General features: G+C 44.2%; 1 protein-coding gene across 2 annotated transcripts in view; it reads right to left on the bottom strand.

Annotated features, from left to right (window-relative positions):
- Positions 1 to 14,586, bottom strand: part of Wasf2 (WASP family member 2) — a 68,062-nt gene extending 53,476 nt beyond the window's left edge. Inside the window, exon 1 of one of the 2 annotated variants that reach the window (XM_028759726.1) lies at positions 14,460 to 14,586. The gene's annotated coding sequence lies outside the window, so the exon portion shown is untranslated. The remainder of the gene's footprint in view (positions 1 to 14,459) is intronic. The other variant, XM_028759728.1, reaches the window with a different exon arrangement.
- Positions 14,587 to 22,269: the final 7,683 nt, after the last annotated feature.

Genomic DNA, 22,269 nt, shown 5'->3' with positions numbered 1-22,269 from the left:
ATCCAAACAAGTTTTTGAGGTATGGTCTTACCATGCACCCCAGGACTGACCTTGAATCCACCATGCTCCCCGGCTTTAGGCTTCTGAATGCTGGAATTAGCAGGATACAAGAAGCATGAACCACCATGCTTGGTCGTGTAAGACTTTCAAATTCTGTTACAGGCTTAGGAGTATAACCATAGGACAAGCACATATTTTTAACTCTTTTTTTTTGTTGTTTCCCTCTCTTCTTTCCTTTCTCCCTCTCTCTCTCTTTTTGTATCTGTGTCTGAACCAGGATGCCATCCACACAGTCACTATGGAGCCAAAGGGCCTGGCTTCTGGCTCTTATCTATGATCATCTGAAGGACTGCTATGAGAAAAGAAAAATTCTAATATAATGTGTTTGTATTTAGTAGCCATTGCTTTTACTAGACCCAATAAAAAGTAACATTTTATGTCCCAATCCTGAATTTAAAACAATTAAACTCACTGCTGAAGTGGGGAATGCAGAATATAAGAAAAATAAATCCAAAGGCAGCATAAATTCACAGGTAACATTTCCAAACAAATTCCTATGAGAAATCATGGATTTTACGCAACAAAGCCTTAATTTTTGAAAGTGGCATTTTTATTCCTCCCCCACAAAGCCCGAGAGCAGCAGTTCTCAACCTGTGCGTTGAAAGACCCTTTCTCAGGGGTCACCTAAGACCATTAGAAAACACAGAGATTTAGGTTACAACTCATAACAGTAGCAAAACTACAGTTATGAAGTAGCAACAAAAATAATTTCATGGTTACACACACACACACACACACACACACACACACACACACACGAGAAAATTCTCATGTACACCAGCTTTTGTTGTGTGAATCTTGCTCCCCAAGTTAATGGGGCAAAAAAAAGCACGGTTAGGGTGATTGGGTAATAGGTGGAGGTGAGCAGGCTTTCAGTTACCTGGCTGGAGAGAAGAAAAGACAAGAAGAGAAGAGGAAGCTGCCATGAGTGGAGATGGACCATGAGCATGTGGCCAGCCAGTAACAAGGGACATTTGGCTGGGACATGAGTTAGAATAGCTCCAAAATCTGCCCAATTTAGGCTTACAGTTTGTAAATAAAATACCTGGATTCTGTGCCTTTTATATGGGCTATCTAGAATTTATAATCCTTTTTTACAGGTCGCAGCATTAGGAAGGTTGAGAACCACTGCTCTAGAGTGAAATCTTCCCTTTGCACCGAAATAGTACCAAGGAAAAATATGGATGTTTCTGCCATCCCCACTCTCACCCCAAAGTCAAAGCCAAAGCAAAGACAGCGAATACAAAGAAGAAATGACTGAAAAGATACTGAATGCCATACCCTCATTAAAGCTGGACACCCACTTCTGGCGGGCCAAGACAATGCGGCTCCAAATAGCCTCAGAAGAGCACACTCAGGAGAAAAATTGACCATTCATCATTAAGTCCACTCTGACCACAAAGTCTGAGAGAAGCAGACAGAAGAGAATAACGCACTGTTCATGGATGTCAAAGTTGACAAGCACCAGACCAAGTAGGCTATAAAGAAACTGAATTGTCACTGAAGTAGTCATGATTAACAACCTGCAGACCTGGTGGAAGGAAGGTACAGTCAATGAGATCCTTACTACAGGGCTTTGGACAGTGCCAACAAAACTGAGATTGTCTAAATTGCTAATCTTAACTATACTTTTTTTTTTTTTTTTTTTTTTTGGTTTTTCGAGACAGGGTTTCTCTGTGTAGTCCTGGCTGTCCTGGAACTCACTCTGTAGATCAGGCTGGCCTCGAACTCAGAAATCCGCCTGCCTCTGCCTCCCGAGTGCTGGGATTAGAGGCGTGCGCCACCACCGCCCAGCCTGGAACACACTTTTAATCGCAGCCGAGCCAGTCAATCTCTTGAGTTTAAGGCCAGCTTGGTCTACAAAGTGAGAGTGTCGCAAAAATAAAACAGAACGAAAACAAGAATCAAATGATAATGATGATGATAATAGATAAATAAATACATCAGTGCCGGGCAGTGGTGGCGCACGCCTTTAATCCCAGCACTCGGGAGGCAGAGGCAGGTGGATTTCTGAGTTCGAGGCCAGCCTGATCTACAGAGTGAGTTCCAGGACGTCAGGGCTACACAGAGAAACCCTGTCTGGAAAAACCAAAAAAAAAAAAAAAAAAGAGTACATCAGCTGGGAGCCAGGCATGGTAGCACATGCTAATAACCTCAGCTATCCAGACAGGAGAGTGAGAACTCATAATCATCCTGAGCTACACACTGAGTTTCAGGACAGCACAAGGCAATGTGGCCTGACCCTGTCTCAAACAAAACAAGACCATACAAACTGAGCTCACGCCTATAATAGAAGATTGAGGCGGAAGGACCAAAACTGTGGGCCATCCTCAGCTACATAGTGAGTTCTAAGCCAGCTTGGGTTACATGAGAACCTATCTCCAAAAAGAAATGAAAGGGAGGGTGCACATTTCAGTCTAAAGTTTGCTATTCATGAGCAGAGTGACTTTTTAAAAGTTTATTGCTGGGACTGGAGAGATGGCTCTGTGTTTAAGAGCTGCTCAGCTCAGCAGTTAAGAGCACTGGCTACTCTTCCAAAGGTCATGAATTCAATTCCCAGCAACCACATGGTGGCTCACAACCATCTGTAATGGGATCTGATGCCCTCTTCTGGTGTGTCTGAAGACAGTGTCAGTGTATTCATATATACATAAAATAAACAAATCTTTTTTTTTTTTTTAAAAAGAGTTGGCTGCTTTTCCAGAGGACCTGGGTTCAATTCCTGGCAACCACAGGACAGCTCACAACTGTCTACAACTAGACATGCATGCAAGCAAAACATCAATGTACATAAATTAAAGATAAATAGTTTTTAAGTTTATTCCTGAACTGACATCATTTATTCATAAAATATAAAAAGTAGCTACTAACAGTTTATCTCAAATGCTGGGGACTGACCATACCAGAATATATTGGGAACTCAGAGCACTGCGAATTATCACCGTGAACCTGAGGCAGCTTTCAAGCTATAGAGGGACAAAGTCAGTCTTCTACTTATCAAAATCCAATTCTGATTTTAGGAATCTACAATTCCTAATATAAATGGAAGGGAATACCAACAAGTACAACCCAAGATCTTCTACACAGTTAAACAATTTCTCAAGATCTGTTTTGAAGCCAGGCCTAATGGTACACGCCCTAATCCCAATTCTCTGGAAAGCTGAGCCAAGTGCAAGGTCCTATGGACTAGAGTGAATTTGAGGTCTAGGACACTTAGTAAGACCCTATCGCAAAACAAAAAATTGTAACAGAGGGCTGAGGATGTAGTTCAGTAGTGAAGCTCTTGCCTAGCATGAATGAGGCTCTAGGTCAGACCAAGCACCAAGAAAGAGGAGGAGGAGGAAGATAGAGGGGAGAAAGAAAAAGAGGAGGAGGAGGAAAAGGAGGAAGAGAAAAATGTTTTTTGATACTTGCTAGAAAATGGCACTGGGAAGGGGTAATTCTAAATATTTGAGAACAAAAGAACTGTTCTTATTATTCGATTGTGTCAACTACAGAGTTTAAGTTAGGGTAAGTTATGAGATATATGTGTGTAATAAATAGGTGTGCATACACGCAAATTGAAACTAAAATGGACCATAACTCTCTCTCTGAAAACATGGCATCTATATCCTAAAAATAAGAAACTTAATTTTATTCAACTGGAATTAATCTTACAACTAAGAGAGTACACTTCAGGATTTCCTATATTTTACCAGAGAAGGAACACCAGAGTTCGAAAGTAAATACCATAAGCAAAGCTTAATAGCCTTTCCCATCCATCTCAAACTGTTTCTCTGTAGGTACCTAGCAACCCTGATTCAAAGCAGATCTTTCTAAGTCTTGTCTGTATCTGAACAGCATTCCCTCTGTACAGTCCTTGTTTCTATTCTTCTCTTTTCTAATTCAATTCTGTTTGGTTTCTAAGTTAAGAAGTGTGTTTCATTTGCATAAATGGTAACTATTCTGAGATACTATTCATGACTATACATTTGAATTCTCTAGAGTACCATTCATAACTTCAAATGAAACAGGAAAAAAACATTCATTCAACTTTACCTTAATGGTGAGTAAGATATAAGCGATGCTAATGTTATTCTTCTGTAGAGCAATGAGTTCAACCTACAGCCCCAGGGCAGCCACGGAAGCAGCCTGACACCCAGCCATAATCACACTTAAGACATCTGATTTTAGGGGGTGATTTTTGTTGTTGTTGTTGTTGTTGTTACTCAATTTTATGGTTTTTCCTCTTAACATTTTTTAATTTTGTTCACATGTATGAATCTGTTTATAAGTGTGTACAAATACCCAATGACACCAGAAGGTATCAGATTCTCTGGAACTAGAGTTACAGGCAGTGTGAGCCCCATATGTGGGTGGTGAGAATTGAACTGGGGTCCTCTGGAAGAACAATAAGCACTCTTAATTTCCAAGCCATCTCTCCTGTCCCTGAATTGCATATTTCTTGAACACAAACTTTATAGATGACAATGTCAGCTGCAAGTCATGCAAAGTAAACATATGTAAGTTCTTGGTATCGGCAAGCATGTGACTTCAGTTTCTGGCAGTGTGCAGCTTTTCAGTGTATTATCTCCCAAATGCAAGTTAAAGGGCATGATCAGGTAAACGTGCTTCCACTAAGCCCAACAAACCTGAGTTCTATCTCCAGAGCCTGCATTGGTAGAACAGAATCCTGCAAGTTGTCCTATGGCCTCCATATATGCACTATAGCACACACACGCCCACACCACAAAAATAAAAATGTAAAAGACACTTATTTTTTTAAATGTTGATGTGTTTATTTACTTAGAGGCGAGGTCTTCACTATGTAACCCTGGTTGGCTTGAAACTCACAGAGCTTTGCCTGCTTTTGTTCCCTGAGTGCTGACATTAAAGGGATGTACCATCATGCCCAGATTTTTTTTTCCTTTAAAAAATTATTCTTAAAAACTGGCTTGGGGGGGCTGGAGAGATGGCTCAGCGGTTAAGAGCACTGACTGCTCTTCCAGAGGTCCTGAGTTCAAATCCCAGCAACCACATGGTGGCTCACAACCATCTGTAATGAGATTGGATGCCCTCTTCTGGTGTGTCTGAAGACAGCTACAGTGTACTCATCAATAAAATAAATAAATCTTTAAAAAAAAAAAACTGGCTTGGGGGGGGTCGGGGGAGGGGAACTGGCTCAGTGTTCGATAGTGGTGGTGTATGTACGCTTTAATCCCAGCACTGAGGAGACAGAGGCAGGCGGGTCTCTGTGACTTTGAGGCTACTCTAGTCTACAGAGACATCTCCAGAGAAACCCTGTCTCAAAAATGAATAATTAATAAATATATATATCACTATAATATCTATCTATCTATCTATTTATTTTGAGAATTGGAGTAATGGCTCAGCAGTCTAGAGCATCTGTTGCTCTCATAGAGGACCCCAGTACCCACATGGTAGCTCACAATTATCTGTACCTCCAGGTCCAGTTGATCTGATACCCTCTTCTGACATCCGTGGGCACCAGCATACACATACTGTAGTCAAAACAAACAACAAAATAAATGAATCTTTTTGCTGTTGTTGTTTTTGATTCTTCTAGACAGGGTTATTCTGTGTATCCTTGGCTGTCCTGGAACTCTCTGTATAGATCGACTAGCCTCAAACTCAGAGATTCTCCTGCCTCTGCCTCCCAAGTGCTGGGATTAAAAGCATCATCACCCAACAATAATTTTTTAATCAACTCGCAGGAGTTAGTTCTCTCTCACATGAGAGTCCTGTGGTTAGTTTTAATTGTCAGCTTAACTCAATGCAGAACCACCTCAGAAGAAAATGTCAGTGAGACTGTCTAGATTAGAATGACCTGCAGGTGTGTCTGTAAGATTATTATTCTGATTACACTAATTGATGTGGAAAGACTCAGCCCACTGTGGGTGGCAACAGTCCCTGGCTTTGGGTCCCGGACCGTGAAGAGAAGTGAACTGAGCAACAGAAGCATGTATGCCTGCATTCTCTCTCTGCTCTTGACTGCAATATGATTAGCTGCTTCAAAGTCCTGCCTCAATGGACTATGAGCTAGAATTGTGAGCAAAAGGTAAGCCCTTCCTCCCCTAAGTCACCTTGTCAGGTTGTTTCATTACAGTAACAGAAACGAGCCATTGTCATTCAGAGACTGAACTCAGGTCTTCAGGTGTGGTAGCAACAGGCTTTACCCAGGAAGACCTTAAACCTGAGTTTTAGAGTTATAAGGTATCCAAGCAAGGACAATAAAAGATAGACCTTAGCCAGAAAACTCAAACTTCAGTTAAGAATATATGTGCTAGGCAAGTGCCTAGCAGGTTTTTAAAAGGCAATTCCAGTTGATCTTCAGGACTGAAGCTTTTCTGAGTCTTTCGTTCATGGAAGTAATGGTCTGCTAGCTCTTTACCCCATCTAATCTTAATCAGTGATAAGAAATTGAATTTACATAGATCTGCATAAATAATTCAGCTCTCTGTACTGTTCCAATATATTTTAACTTAATAAAATAAAATCTGAACAGAATAAAAATAATGTGGCTATTTTAAAGTTGTCATTTCCTGATTTCCCTCAATTTCTCTTTTCATCCAAAGACAGGAGACCTATAACCAGAAAGAAGGAACAAAAGCCAAGCATCCATCTCAGGATGTCTGCACGCACTTCCTCCTACAGGCCATCAAGCCACCCTGCTAACTCAGTGGTTTTCAACTGGGGCATTCTGGCTCTCCAGTGTCTGTGTAACAATGTCTAGAGATATTTCTGGGTGTCACATTTGGGGTGGGGAGAAGAGATGTCACATGACTACTGGGAGTGGGTAGCAACAAGGTGCTGTTTAAAGCTGTTTAAATCTCTAATCTGACCATGAAATGGAATTGAGGGGAAACCCACACAAATCCAGTTAGAGAAGCCAGATACAGTGGTACATGATGTCAAGAGGCTGAGGCAGGGGGACCAAGAATTCAAGACTGGCCTGGGCTGAAGAGTGAGATCCTATCTCAAAAACAAAACGCCCCCTCCCCCACACACACAGAGAATAAAACAGAGGTATTATTAGTATGTATTAAGCTTATACGTTATGTTATACATTGACCATACAAAAATGAACAACAAAGCTGGGTGGTGGTGGCACACGCCTATAATCCCAGCACTTGTGAGGCAGAAGCAGGGCAATCTCTGTGTATTTGAGGCCAGCCTGGTCTACAGAGTGAGTTCCATGACAGTCAGAGCTACATAGTGAGACCCTGTATTGAGAAAAATAAAAAATTAAAAGGGTGGGAATGTGGCTCAGTGAAGTAGCACTTGCCTTGCACATATGATGTCCTGGATTCATTTTCCATGTGTGTATGTGTATGAGAGAGAGAGAGAGAGAGAGAGAGAGAGAGAGAGAGAGAGAGAGAGAGAGAGAGAGAATGAATGAGAATATATATAACATTAAGTCCTGCTCTTAAGAAGTACATAGTAGGTGGATTTCTGAGTTCGAGGCCAGCCTGGTCTACAGAGTGAGTTCCAGGACAGCCTAGGCTACACAGAGAAACCCTGTCTCGAAAAAACAAAAAAAAAAACAAAAAAAGAAGAAGTACATAGTAAGCCAAGTGTGATGGCACATGCCTTTGATCACAGTACTTGGGAGACACAAGCAATAGAATCTCTCTGAGTTCCAGGATACCGGGGCTACAGAAAAACCCTATCTCAGAAAAAAGGAGGAGGAGGAGAAAGAGGAAGAAGAGGAAGAAGAGGAGGAGGAGGAAGAGGAGGAAGAGGAAGAGGGGGAGGAGGAAGTAGAAGGAGGAAGAGAAAGAAAAAGAGGAGGCGGCGGCAGTGGTGGTAGCAGCTCAGTCAGGGAAAGCAATTTTCTTTCTTTCTTTCTTTCTTTTTTTTTTTTTTTTTTGGTTTTTCGAGACAGGGTTTTCTCTGTGTACCCCTGGCTGTCCTGGAACTCACTCTGTAGACCAGGCTGGCCTCGAACTCAGAAATCCACCTGCCTCTGCCTCCCAAGTGCTGGGATTAAAGGCGTGCGCCACCACTGCCCAGCCAAGGGAAAGCAATTTTCTAACTTGTCTTGAAATAATGATATAATTACATCATGTCCCCTTCCTTTCCTCCCTCCAAACCTTTCACTGTACTCACTCCTGCTTTGTTCCCTTTTGAAGTCATAGCCTTTTGTCTCTATTTTTGTGTGTATGTGTGTGTCAGTAAGTGTCCCAATGTTACTTGTTTGGATATGGTTTTCAGAGCTGACTATTTAATACTGGATAACCAAGTGGTATGCTCTTCCCTGTTCTCAGGATTCAGTAGTTTTTTGTTGTCTAAGTTTTGAGTCTGATTAATGGTTTAACAAAGCGGGGTGGAGGGGCAGGTAGTCAAGGAGCCTTTCCTAAAGCAGATAATGGCTTCTGAGATCAACTTTAAGGATAAGCAAAGCAGCCGGGAGCAGTGGTGGCGCTCACCTTTAATCTCAGCACTTGGGAGGCAGAGGCCAGCCTGGTCTACAGAGTGAGTTCCAGGACAGCCAGAACTACACAGAGAAACCCTGTCTCGAAAAAAAACAAAACAAACAAACAAAAAAAAAACCAAAAAAAAAAAAAAGAAAAGGAAAAAAAAAGATAAGCGAAGTATCCAGTGTCATAGCCTTCTTCCCTGAGGAACCATTCAATTCTTTGGTCAACCAAAAGCGATGGGCAATCAATTCTTTCTCATGTCATGCTAGAGACTCATCTAAACTACAAATTTCTCCTATTTTTTAATTTTTTAAATTATTTTTAACTATGTATTGTGTCTATTTACATGTGGGTATGTACATATAAATACAGGCACCTACAGAGACCAGGGACCTTAGTCCCTAAAGCTGGCTGTAAGCCACCTGATGTGTGGGTGTTGGGAGTTACTCAGGTCCTCTGCAAGGAGAGTAACACATGCTCTTAACCACTGAGCCATCACTCCAGCCCCTCAACCTACACCTTTCCATATCTTCTTTTGGTATCACTGGTGGCCAGTGAGTCTGCCTCCCTTACCCAAATCTCCCAAAATTATACATTTCTATCTATTCCCAAATTATCAATTGTCACCCCACTCTTATCTTAGTAAAGCTTTATCTTAGTAAAGCTAAAAATAATAATAATAATAACCTTCAGCTGGCCAGGCATGGTGGTCCACATCTGTAATCCCAGCACTCAAAATCTAGTCAACAGGCAAGTGGCTATTTATTTATTTTTGGAAACAGGGTTCCTCTGTGCCACTGGCTATCCTGGGACTCATTTTGTAGACCAGGCTGTCCCTGAACTCACTGAGATCCATCTGCCTCTGCCTCCCAGGCCAGGCCTGAGTCCTCTTTTAATATACTCAATTCATGTTACTGCCAGCACAAAACTCACCAAAAACTATTTTTGGGCAGTTACAATGTAATATATCAATGATCTATCAATGATCTATCAATAGGCCCATCAGATAAAAACTTTACAACCTGACAACCCTGAGTTCAACCCCTGGATACCAGATGAAAGAAGAGAACTGACCCCCAAAGTCGTCCTCTGATGCGTCCACGAACCTTCTGTGGCATACATGCATCACGCACACACACGCGCGCGCGCACACACACACACACACACGATAGATGAGAGATAATTTATTTACCGATTTTTATATGCCTGCATGCATATCTAGGTGAAGGTATCATATCTCAGAGTTACACACAGTTGTGAACTGCCATGGAATGCTGGGATTTGAACCCGGGTTCTCTGGAAGAGCAGTCGGTGCCCTCAACCACTGAACTAGAGAGATGAACAACTCTTAACCTGGTTATGTACCGACATTACGGTTCCTATGCCACTTAATAAGCATATTTTTCATGGAAAATCCTGGTATGACCAGTTTGAAGCTCTGGTCCTTAGGAATTACAAGCACAAAAGAAACATAAGACACAGTTACCTGGGCTTTTGTTGTTGTTTGTTGGAGACATGGTATCTGTGTAGCCCTGGCTGTCCTGGTATTATTTTCACTAGTACCGGCACTTAGGAAATGGAAGAAAGTGGGTCGTCTAGGTAAGAATCATTCCTACTCCCTAGTCCAATCCCACAACGACTCCACCTCCAGCTTTCAACCCACCATTCCACGCCCTCTCTACATCCCTGTCAAAGTGCTGTTAACAGACACTATGGAGCCATTCAAATCAGAGGACGAACTGAATGAAGCCTTCAAACACAGTGGTCCCACAGTCTGTGGAACAAATTCTTAAAATCTATGTTGCCCTGGGGTTTCTTACAAAGAGAAGAAATCCTTCATTGTCAAACAATGAACCTCATTCTACAGTAGAGGTAGTTCAGAAGAGCTAAGAATACGTATAGTATGTCTGAAGATATAGCTTAGTTGGTAGAGTGCTCACCTAGCATGCACTGAGGGGCTGGCTTCGATCCCTAGCACCACAAAAACTGGGCATAATGGCACAAGCCTGTTGAGAGACATACAAAGAGTGTCTTTGTATTATTCAAAGGCTGATCTCTGTACCGCAGAGAACTGAGTACTGTCCAGACTTTGGTAATGTTACTTTTATGAGGCATCACCTGTCTCAGTGTCTTGTAAACATCTTCTCCACCACCTCCTGATTGGTTTAATAAAGAGTTGATCAACCAATTTGCTGGGAGAAGAGAATAAAGAGAGACTGTCAATCTCAGTCAGAGGAGTCCCAGAGAGACACAGGGAAAGGAAAGTGTAGAGAGACCATGAGGAGTTACCATGAGCAGGTCACTAAGGGAGTCTCCATGAGGACACACATAGACCAGAACAAACCAGGACAAGACTCAGATTGAAGGTAAAGGAACACATTGCTGGGAAATAGACAGCCTTAGAGAGTTAGAATAGCTCAGAACCTGCCCAGCTTAAGATTGTAGCTCGTTAATAAAAATACCAGGTCTCTATGTCTTTATTTGGGAGCTAAAAGGGGCTAGAGTGATGCAGAAACATCCTGTGGTTATTTGGGAAAAAGAGGGGCATAGGAAACCTGCCAGGAATTACTTTTACACAAGTCTCTAAACCCAGAACCTGAGGTGGGGTACATGGATCAAGAGTTCAAAGTCAGGGGCTGAAGAAATAGCTCAGCAGTTAGGAGCACTAGATGTTCCTAGAAGACCAAGTTCAGTTCCCAGCACCCACATGGCAGCTCACAACTATTTGCAGCTCCAGTTCCAGGGGATCCAAAGCACCAGGCATGTACAGGAAGCGCATATATACACATGCAGGCAAAAGACCCATACACATAAAGTAAATCTTTTTTAAAACAAACAAACAAACAGTTCAAACTCATCCTCAGCTACATAGCTAGTTCCAGGCAATCCTGTACTACAAGAGACCTTGTCTCAAAACACCAAGAAAAACAGAAAAAGAAAAAATTTGACCCAAATTCCATCTACTAGTGATTATCCCATGTTACACTAAGCACCACTCTGAAGGAAAAATCAGCTCTAAAATTCTGCAAACACAAATCTATGAATGTACAGAAAAAGGTACTATTTCTCTCACCAGCTACAGAAAATAAAGAACAAAGAACCTACAAATCATTATTTATAAGGTGGGGGGAGAGGGCTGGTGATGTAACTGAGCTGTAAAGTGTGTCTGCTTAGCAGAAACAATGGAGTTCTATTAGCAACACCACAAATAGAAAAAGGTGGGGGGGGGGTCATTTTACTTTATCAAAACAAATACAGAGAGAGTACTAAAAGACATACTTAGGTACCCAAGAGAAAATGCTCACTGACTATTTTTTTTTTTTTTTTTTTTTTTTTTTTTTTTGGTTTTTCGAGACAGGGTTTCTCTGTATAGCCCGGGCTGTCCTGGAACTCACTCTGTAGACCAGGCTGGCCTCGAACTCAGAAATCCGCCTGCCTCTGCCTCCCGAGTGCTGGGATTAAAGGCGTGCGCCACCACCGCCCGGCTCACTGACTATATTTTAATTAAAGTAAAAGTTCTACATCACAGAAAAAGGTTTTCTACGTAACACTATTTCCAGACACTGAAATCAACTTTGCTATACAATATTTACTGTATGGGTGTCTTGCCTGCATGTATGTGTGTGTAGTGTGCCTGTGCAGTGTGCATGCTGGAACTAGAGACATACACATTCACACAAAGATACATGCATGTGCAGACAATTAAAAATAAAATGAAGAAAAAAAAAAAAGACATGAGCTGAAGAGATGGCTCAGCAGTTAAGAGCACTTGTTGCTCTGGCTGAGGAGCCAAGTTACTATATGGGTTATATGATTCACAACCATTAATAAAGGAAAAAAAAATGTAAATGTCAAAAACCAAGTGGGGTATGCTAATGCTTGATGCCTGTAATCCCAATATTTGGGAGTCTGACACAGGGAGATACTGGGATCGAGGTAAGCCTGAGTTACATAGAAAGACCCAGACTCAACAAAAATAAATAGCAACATTAGAAAGAAAATAACAACATAGATATAAATAAATGGACAAACACATTTTTCAAATGATAGTGGGCTTTGCACCCTCTAGTAGCAAAGTCAGATTATGTTAAAACCCAGAGTAAATCACAGTTAAAACTCAGACAAAGCCTGGGAAGTATGAGCTGACAATGAACCAACAGTGATGACTCAATAAAGTGTCCCTTAAATGTTCATCCTGGAGGATTTAAGACCTAAAGTTACTTCATTCTTGATTCTCAAATCTGTAAGACCGTTCTCGAAGTCCAGCCAATTCAACTGCCTTTTTCTGGGCAAGCAGTGCCTCCCACATGGCCCAGGACAGTCCTTACAGCTCCCTGACAGGAAGCAGGCTTTAGAAGTCCTTTCCTTCCTTCCTCTTCTAGCTGCTGCTTTTCTGGTTTTAGAATTTCAAACAAAGAAAATACATATTGGCTCCACAGCTAAGAAACGCCCTCTTTCTCAGCAACTTCCTCCTCGGATTTTCCTCCCTAACACTGACATAAGAGAACAATACCCACAGCTGGACCTGCTATTTTGATTAACTCAAAGCTCTTAAGGTTCGGAAAGCTTAAGGGCTAAGGTACCCAGCTACTCCTACTCAAAGTCCACTGCCTTCGCTCATCTACACGATAAGGAAAGTACAAAGAAAGAAAGGCTACGCTTGAACACAGGCAGGCCATTGAAACTTTCACCCCAAGGAACCCAAAGAAATTATACAACAGATGGGTAAATTCTCCCTCAAAATAAAACGCAGCCTTCTTACAGAGGAGAGAAAGACACTCTGATGACGCCACCCTGAGCCCAAACTCAAGTCTATATACACCCTAAATTGGTGAACTTCCTTCTACAGGACACCTGCCTGGGCCTCAAACTGAATCCTCTGGCTGTTCTGACACACTTCGAAGTGACTTTTAACACTTAGAGATGGCCCTTTCTAAGTCACAGAGCGAGAAAAGGAGACGGACTTATAATAATCCTGAGCTCAAGACCTAGCCTGTCTCTACACCAAAAGTAAAATTAAATCTTTAGGCTAGACCCCTCCCTCCATTTATGACAAAGCAAACTTTTTAAGAGAACACTAACTTATCCCTGCCCAGGTGCTTCCCAGAGGAAACACCCTCACTTTGGTAAGCACCACACATTACTGTGTCACCCTGAGCAAGTTACTTCTCTGAAATATACTTGGCTTCCTCACCTGTAAATTTTCAAGGACAGCTGGAAAAACTAAAGTGCATATACCTAAGGTTTGGCACATAGTAGGACAGCCATTGACATTTTCTTTGGCTTTCTTTCTCTTCGCTTCTGGGCTTAAATATCAACAGTAATCCCAAAGGCTCCAAGAATGTCCACATCATCTCTGAATCTATGAACGACTGTATAAAATCTCCTCATCTCATAAAACCACAGGACTTGGCCCTACTCCGTCACGATCTGGGTAGCACCCATGCTTTGGTACAAGTGGCCCGAAAGCCGGGGTTCCTTTCTCTAGGGCTCATTCTGTGCACGTGTGCGCGCTCACACACTTATACACACAGTCCTACACCCCCACCCCCCAGCCTAGCAGCCGAGGGGTCCAAGAAGATCACCTCAATTACTTTATGGCCCAAATATGGAAACTGAGGCTCAGCCTGGAGAAGAACTTGTCCAAGAGCTCGGGGAGCTGCTGAGACCCAACTCACATCCTTTGGTGAAGTCTTTTTACAAATAGTAAACTGAGGCCCAAAGACGGAAGTGACTTGCTCAAGAGCACACAGTGGGTTGGTGGCAGGGCCACAGGTCGTCACACTTTCGCCGACCCTCCCTAGTCTCAGAAGGGCACTCTGGGGCACTACCACCCCTGAGGTGTCGCCACAGCGCTGACAACACGCGAGTCGTAACAGCGGCAGTCAGAGCGGACACCGGGTGGCCCCGGACCCTGCATGGACGGCCGGGCCGGCGCTCGCGACTCACCGGGCGCGCCCAGGGGGACTTGTTGCTCACCTGACCTCGCGCAGTCGCCCCCAGCGACATGAAGGGCTGGGCAGCCGGTCCGTGTCCCCACGGAGTACGCTCCAGCACACCGCTTCGCGAGCAGCTACACAGCCGGACGCCCCCTTCAGCGCGCTACGCCCCCAGCCGCACTCCACCGGCCTGAGTCCGCCATTACGCGACTTCCCCGCCCCGGGACGCAGCCACACCCCGCCAACCGTTCTGATTGGCTCCCTTCCCCACCCGCCCTGGGCTCCCAGCTATCCCATTGGTCTGAATCCAATGCCAATTAAATAAGTACGCAAAAGACGTATTCAAAGGCAGTGTCCCGGGAACTCCACCCGAGCTACTTCCGCAATCGGAGTAAACAGAGGGGAGGGCAAACCAAGTGAAGTGGAGATGGGAATAAAGGTAAATCGACGCCCAAGTTCCAGTACAAAAATCTCCGCTAAGAAAATGAAAGACTTCGTCTAACATGTGTTGAGAGAGGAATTATTTTTATTAGAGTCCAGAGAGCCAGTATGTTTTAGTGTAAGGAACAGGCCGAGCCTATGAACTTTCTGTGGACACCCCTCAAGTTGCAGATAGTTCTGCCCCTTCACGCCTTGTCCCAAGCGGGACCGAAAGTCGGGTGGGGGAGAGTGAGTCATAGACTTCAGCTCACCCCAAAGGATAGGTATGCGGGTGAAGTTTGCATCCTGAGATTGGAAGCTAGTTCTGAGAGGCCACTGTCAGGTGAGCTAAACACCTGTCACTTTACTCTGCAACTTCAGACAACTCCTCCCCACCTAGTTCTCACTTTGTTCTACAAAATAGGTGCAGTAGGCCCTCTCCCAGTCCATGAAGTTGGAAAGTATGAGTATACACGCCCAGGTGGCTTATTGAATACAAAATGTTGCAGCTGGGTGACAATGTGACGAGTCAAGTTTAGCATCCTAGAGTATCTCTGTATCGCAGGCATTGGCCTCTTACAGAAGAATAGAGCATAGGCAGGCTCAGTTATTGGCCACGTCTGCCGCGCTCTTTGCAGTATACTACTGAACTTACTTTTAGAAAGGGCGCACAGACTGGGCGGTGGTGGCGCACTTTAATCCCAGCACTTGGGAGGCAGAGGCAGGCGGATTTCTGAGTTCGAGGCCAGCCTGGTCTACAGAGTGAGTTCCAGGACAGCTAGGGCTACACATAGAAAGAAACCCTGTCTCGAAAAACAAAAACAAAAGGAAAGGGCGCACGGTGTGAGGGAGGGGGGGAGAGAGACAACACATGGCGCAGTCTGCTTTGAAAGAATGATGACCTGAGTTTGAGAACGCAGATTCAAAACAAAACAAAGCCTAACAGGCCGGATGATGCTGGCTGCAATAGTATCGCTGGGGAGACAGAGACAGGCAGAGCGCTAGAGCTCACAGTCTAGCCAGCCTAGCCTGCTTCTCCAGTCTAGGCCAATAAGAGAGCCGGTTACAAAAACCAAGATACAAGTTGCCTGAAGAACAGCACCTGAGGTGATTCTCTGGCCTGCACAGGTACACCCTCACATACAACATACACACACCTCACCCTAAATATGTGATAAAATTTCCCCACAGTCACCCGGTTGACTGAAAATGACCACAGAACTCAAACTTACACCACTTATTCCTGCTTTTTTGTTGTTGTTGTTTTGTTTTGTTTTTTGTTTTTCGAGACAGTGTTTCACTGTGTAGCTTTGGCTGTCCTGGAACTCACTCTGTAGACCAGGCTGGCCTCGAACTCAGAAATCCGCCTGCCTCTGCCTCCCAAGTGCTGGGATTAAAGGCATGCACCACCACTGCCCAGCTCTAAATGAAGATTTTCACTGGGGCCTACGTAGGGTGGCCAGATGCTGGATCATTTTTACTTTTATTTTTGGAACAGGGTCTCTCTATTATTTAGCTCTTGGCTGTCCTGGAATACTATGTAGGCCAAACTGGCCTGAAACTTCCAGGGATCTTCCTGCCTCTGCTTCCCCAGTGCTGGGATTAAAGGCATGTGCCAGCACTAGGCATTTCCAGGTCTTTGATCAGGTCTGTCCACTCTTGGAACTGAGCTCTGGCCATCAGGGACTGCTTTGGTGTATATTTCCAAGTCTTTTTCCCTTCCTGAAGCTTAAGACTTCAGAAAGGCAGATACCCGCCAAGTAAGCAGAGCCAACAGGGCCCCAGCAGCCACTGGATTGGTGACTTCTGGGCTTGAATTGGGACACGGCATCTGACAAGTGACTGTTTAAATCCCGGTGTGACTGTTAACTGAAGGAGAGCAGCTGTGTAAATGACAGTGGCTTTGAGATCAGACTGACCTAAGATGGAAACAGAACTCCACCACTCCCAGTCTCTCTATGCTTCACTGACTTGTTCTCTAAAACATGGACACCAGGGGCTAAGAAACGGCTCAGTGGTTAAGAGCATTTGCTGTTTACAGACAATCCAGGTTCAGTTTCTGGCACCACAAAGTGGGTCACAGCTACCTGTAACCGCAGTTCCGGGGGCTATGACACCCTCTTCTGACCTCCAAGGGCACTGTATATACGTGGTATACATGCATGCAAAGGTGAAAGCAAACATGCACATAAAATAAAATAATTAAACCTAAAAAAAAAACTGTGGGCAGTTGTGAGGGCTCAGTGAATTAATGGTGGAATGAATGGGTGGGCAAAGTTCCCAGTAGCCATTTGTTCATTAAAGAATTCATCCATTCAGTAGAAACTACTGAGATGGTTCAACGGGTAAAAGCGCTTGCTGCCAAGCCTGATAACCAAAATTCACTCCCCAGTACCCACCTGGTGGAAAGAGAGAATCAACATTCATGCATGGACCTTGGTGTGTCCAAGCCATTACACATGTACACACACACACACAAATAAATGTTTAAAAACTGCTAAGCACTCACGATATACAAAGCACCATGGGAATGGACAGCTCCAACGGTGAGCAGAACAGACTCAGGCCCTCATGGAACTTAGACTTAAAATTAAATACATGACCAGACTCATGAAAATACACCCCAGAAAGGAACAAGAAGGTAGAAAGCAAATGTTTACCAGAGTGAATGTTAGGATGGATCAGGTCAGAGGAAGCATCTCTGAGCTGGTGATATCTGGGTGACTTGATAAACAGCGGGGAGGAGTGTCTGCCCATAAATGAGTTGGAAGTCGGAAAAGGTGGAACACATCGAAAGATGGGGTGCAGAAGGAATGAGGCCATAGAGATAGAGGATAGAGATAAGAGAGGCAGGGCAGAGTAAACGTGACCTCCAGATCCTGTTATTGCTAAATGAATATAAGGATGTTACGGGGGAGGGGACCTGGCTTTGAAAGTGGAGCTGTTCTCCTAGGATCTCAGCACTGCACTAAAAGGACTCTTCAAGGTGGACTCTCTTGGGTTTGAACCTTGACTTTTAGCACCGCCCCTGGGCTTGAATGACCTTGACCAGTCACCAAACCTTGCTGTACCTCATCTACTCTTTGGAGGAATGAAGACTGGATATGATAGAAGGTCATAAGGTAGAGGTGGTGATTTAAGGAGGAAATGGGAGTTTGCCACATAAAAGGTACTGCATCAGTGGTGCTTGGTTGACTCAGCATCCAGGGAGGTCAGTCTGAAGCAGCAGATCCAGACCATGGATTGAGATAGAACGGATACAGACATCTATGCCCAGGCCATGTTGCCTTCTGATCTTAAGACTTTCAAGCCAGACAAACAACTTCCTCAATGTGAGATTTTGTTATTTGGTTCTTGTTGTTTGAGGGTGTTGTTTATTTTGCTTGAGTCCTGGGATTACCTATGTGTACCACAAAATCTAACTATGGCTTTGGGCAGGGTATTTCACCTGTTTGTTTCCTTATCTGAAAGATATGGATCATAGCTGGGCACTTTCTCTCTCTCTCTCTGTGTGTGTGTCTGTGTGTGTGTGTGTGGAGAGAGAGAGAGAGAGAGAGAGAGAGAGAGGGAGAGAGAGAGAGAGAGAGAGAGAGAGAGAGAGGTAAGTACCTGCAGAAGACAGAAGACTGATATACCCCTGTACCTGGAGTGAAGGGCAGCTATCATTTGCCCTCCTTCCCCAACATAAGTACTTGTGATGGAACTCAGGTTCCCTGGAGGAGCAGCAAGCCCTTTTAACTGCTAAGTCATCTCTCCAGCCTGATACTATGTAGCCCACATTAGCCTCAAATCCCTAATAATCCTCCTGCCTCAGGCTCATGAGTATTGGCATTACAGGTATGTGCCACTGTTCCTGGTTTAATGGTGCACACTTGCAATCCCAGAACTGTGGCAGGAATTCAAGGTGCACCTGGACTATATATAAAGCAAGTCTGAATCTAGTTTGGCCTGTACAGGGACACCTTGTTTCAAAGTAAACAGAAAGTAAGGGTTTTAATTGTTTCTGGCCTAGTGTGGAGGGAGAAGCAAATGAATCTCTCTGAGTCTGAGGATAGCCTGGTCTACATAGTTCCAGCTAGCCAGGCTACATAGTAAGACTCTGTCTCAAAAGAAAATTACTATAACTTCTATTTCCCAGAGCTATACGGAATAAATGTGACTGAGCTGGGTTTGAAATCACAGCACGTAGGAGGCTGAAACTGGAAGATCTGTAATTTGAGGCTAGCCTGGGCTACACTATGAAACCTTGTCTAAAAAAAAAAAGTAGATGTATGAAACCTTGTCTAAAATAAAGTAGATGTATGAAGTGAAATTTTCTGGTTTCTCTGTAGACTCAGTTATGTCATGTGAGTTTTTTCTGGAAACTGTGTTATGGCAAAAGGTTTTGCTGAGACAGACACATGGGTGGATGTTTTGCTGAGAACAAACACATGGTGTTTTCTGGAAGCTGCCTGGAAAAAAGGCATGTAATGTTTTTCTAGAGCAGACACCCAAGAGAACATGTGATGTTTGGAAAGAGTATAAGTATAACCCAGCAGACAGTGGACAGCACTGTGGCATCGGATCTCCTTGCCACTCTTTGCTGGGCTTTGCTGCTGCTGGTCTTCACTGACGACAGTGCTGTGGCATTGATCTGCCTTACCTTCTTCGCTGATCATTGTTTGCTGTAACTTCTTAGAGAGAAACCCACCAAAAAACTTCTCACAACTGCCACTTCTTCAAACTCATGCCAATTGGCAGAGCCTGGAGGTTTCTTCTGGATCGAACAGCTGTTGCTGATTCGTGCGTGAATTGGTGTTTATGAGTGGTTTGAGCTACCATCGCTGATTTGGGAAAACTGAACTGCTGATATCCTGACAACAAAGATAGGAATTGCCCCCAAAGAATTATTTCTAAACAGCTCCACATCCCCCTTTGCCCTTTTAACCTTTCCTTTCTACTAACTCTGGTGGGTGGAGGGCTAGAAGGGAGGTTAAAACATTTAAAAACCCTTATTAAAGTAGGCTTTGGCCGGGCAGTGGTGGCACACGCCTTTAATCCTAGCACTTGGAAGGCAGAGACAGGCGGATTTCTGAGTTCGAGGCCAGCCTGGTCTACAGAGTGAGTTCCAGGACAGCCAAAACTACACAGAGAAACCCTGTCTTGAAAAGAAAAAAGAAAAAAGAAAAAAAAAGTAGGTTTAGAAATTTAAGGTTGGCCTGGTGGTCCTGGTGGTGCACGCCTCTAATCCCAGCACTCGGGAGGCAGAGGCAGGCAGATCTCTTTAGTTCTAGGCCAGCCTGATCTACAAAGCAAGTTCCAGGTCAGCCAGGGCTACACAGAGAAACCCTGCCATCATTGCCTCCCCCCTAAAAAAAAGAAAGAAAAGAAATTTAAGGTCATCCTCAGCTGCATAGCAAATTTGACATCACCCTGGACTACATGCACTCTTGTCTCAAAAAACATTTAAAGGGCCGGGCGGTGGTGGCGCACGCCTTTAATCCCAGCACTTGGGAGGCAGAGGCAGGCGGATTTCTGAGTTCGAGAGTTCGAGGCTAGCCTGGTCTACAGAGTGAGTTCCAGGACAGCCAGGACTACACAGAGAAACCCTGTCTCGAAAAACAAAAACAAAACAAAAAAAAAAAAAACCAACAAAAAAAAAACATTTAAAGAAAACAGTATCCTTGAAACACTTAGCACAGTGATTGGCATATATCAGCATCTATTGGTTGGGAATAATGGATCTGGCAATGTTTATGGTTATTGAACTCAGTGTGGCGGTTCATGACTGTAACCCTTGTACTTGGAACCTGAGGTAGGAGAATCACCTAGGCTACAGAATGAATTCAAGGACAACCTGGGCTTTCAGAATAACAGATTAAGCCTAGTATGGCATGCCTTTGATCCTGCAACTTAGTTAGAGGCAGGCAGACTGATGTCTGTGAGTTCGAGGCCTGCCTGGTCTACATAGAGAGTTCCAGGACAGTCTGGGTTACATAGTGAGACACTACCTCAAACACAAATAAAAATTGTTAATATGCCAGTGTCAGCAGTGATGCCTCCTGCAGTAAAAATTAAGATTAGAAGCTTTGCTTGTCCAATAAGAACCTTGGTATGTCCTGTGGAGATGACATAGCTAGCTAGGCAACTTGTTTTGTGAAAAGGTAAGGTTACATCTAGTAACAATATTAAAAATCTCCAATGTTTAATCAGTACTTACTGTAGGCTAGGTTTGTGCTCATGCTGTACATGTATGCATTACCTCAGTCCTTACAAGTCCATGGGTCTGTTTCTGTTTCCGCACGTTACCCACGAGGCCAAGGAAGAATGGAAGAGCTAAGTTCCGGGCTCAAGGACATCCAGTCAGGAAGCACTAGCTAGGATTGAACCCAGCGTGGCCCAACCCTCCCTCCCTCTTCTTTCAAAGAGACCTAATGCCTGGAGCCACTCCCCAGGTGGCAAAGGCCACACCCAGTGCCTCTCCCTGAGCTCTAAAAATGTCCTCCAACTGGCTGGGAATGGTGGCACACCCTTAGATACCTAGTAAGACCCTGTCTCAAAAAAACACAACAAAATGGAACTGCCCTCTCCTGAAAAGAACAGGAAACAGACCCTCTTCCTCCATGGGGAGTGGAAAAGAACTCTAGTCTCTGCGCACCATTTGAACTCTAGCTTTGCTGCTTAGGAGCTCGGTAATCTCAGCCAGGTCATACCCAGTCGTGGAGCCTCAGTCTCCTTATCTCTGAAATAGGCATGATAAAGCTCCAAGGCATTCAAGCAGTAAGGCAGAAACAAACTCTAAAGTGCAGTCCACCCGGGAGTTCCTGTCATCGTTGCCATGGGGACAGGAACCCTTTGGGAGAACAGCCCATCCATCTGACAGGCAAAATTGCCACCTGTAGAAACAGACCAGAGATCAGTTCTTAGATGTGCCTCTTCCACAGTCTGGAGCTGGGTGCAGGACACCTGTAATCCCAGCCCCTAGAAGCTGAGGTAAGAGGATGGAGTGGTTGAGGCCAGTGGCTACTTTGTTAGACTCTGTCTCAAAAAGAACAAAACCACAAAACTAACCAGCCAGACAGCCCAAACGTGCTTTCTGATTTTGGTCAAGGCATATACCTGGGCAGAGCCTCAGTTATCTAGTCTGTAAAACGGAGCACATGAATAGGGAGCTTGGAGAGAGAGAGAAGATGCAGTGTGAGAATTCCTGAAGAGCTTCGAGCCAGAGTGTCTGAGGCAGAACTTGCACTGCCAGCTACAAAGCAGGGATCAAAAAGAATCACCTCCCAGCCTCCTGCATCCCAACCCTATCTGTAGGGAAGTGGGTGGAGAGCACCATGCCAGAGCCAGAAAGTCCCTGCCACTCCCCTTCCTCTGGCATCCTTGGCTCTTGCTGGGTACACAGAGTCTCTCTCTCTCTCTCTCTCTCTCTCTCTCTCTCTCTCTCTCTC

This window comes from Grammomys surdaster, unplaced genomic scaffold (genome assembly GCF_004785775.1).
Source record: "Grammomys surdaster isolate TR1022 unplaced genomic scaffold, NIH_TR_1.0 126313, whole genome shotgun sequence".
Lineage (NCBI taxonomy): Eukaryota > Metazoa > Chordata > Mammalia > Rodentia > Muridae > Grammomys > Grammomys surdaster.
Note: the sequence above shows the minus strand (reverse complement) of the source record. Positions and strands in the feature narration are given on the sequence as shown.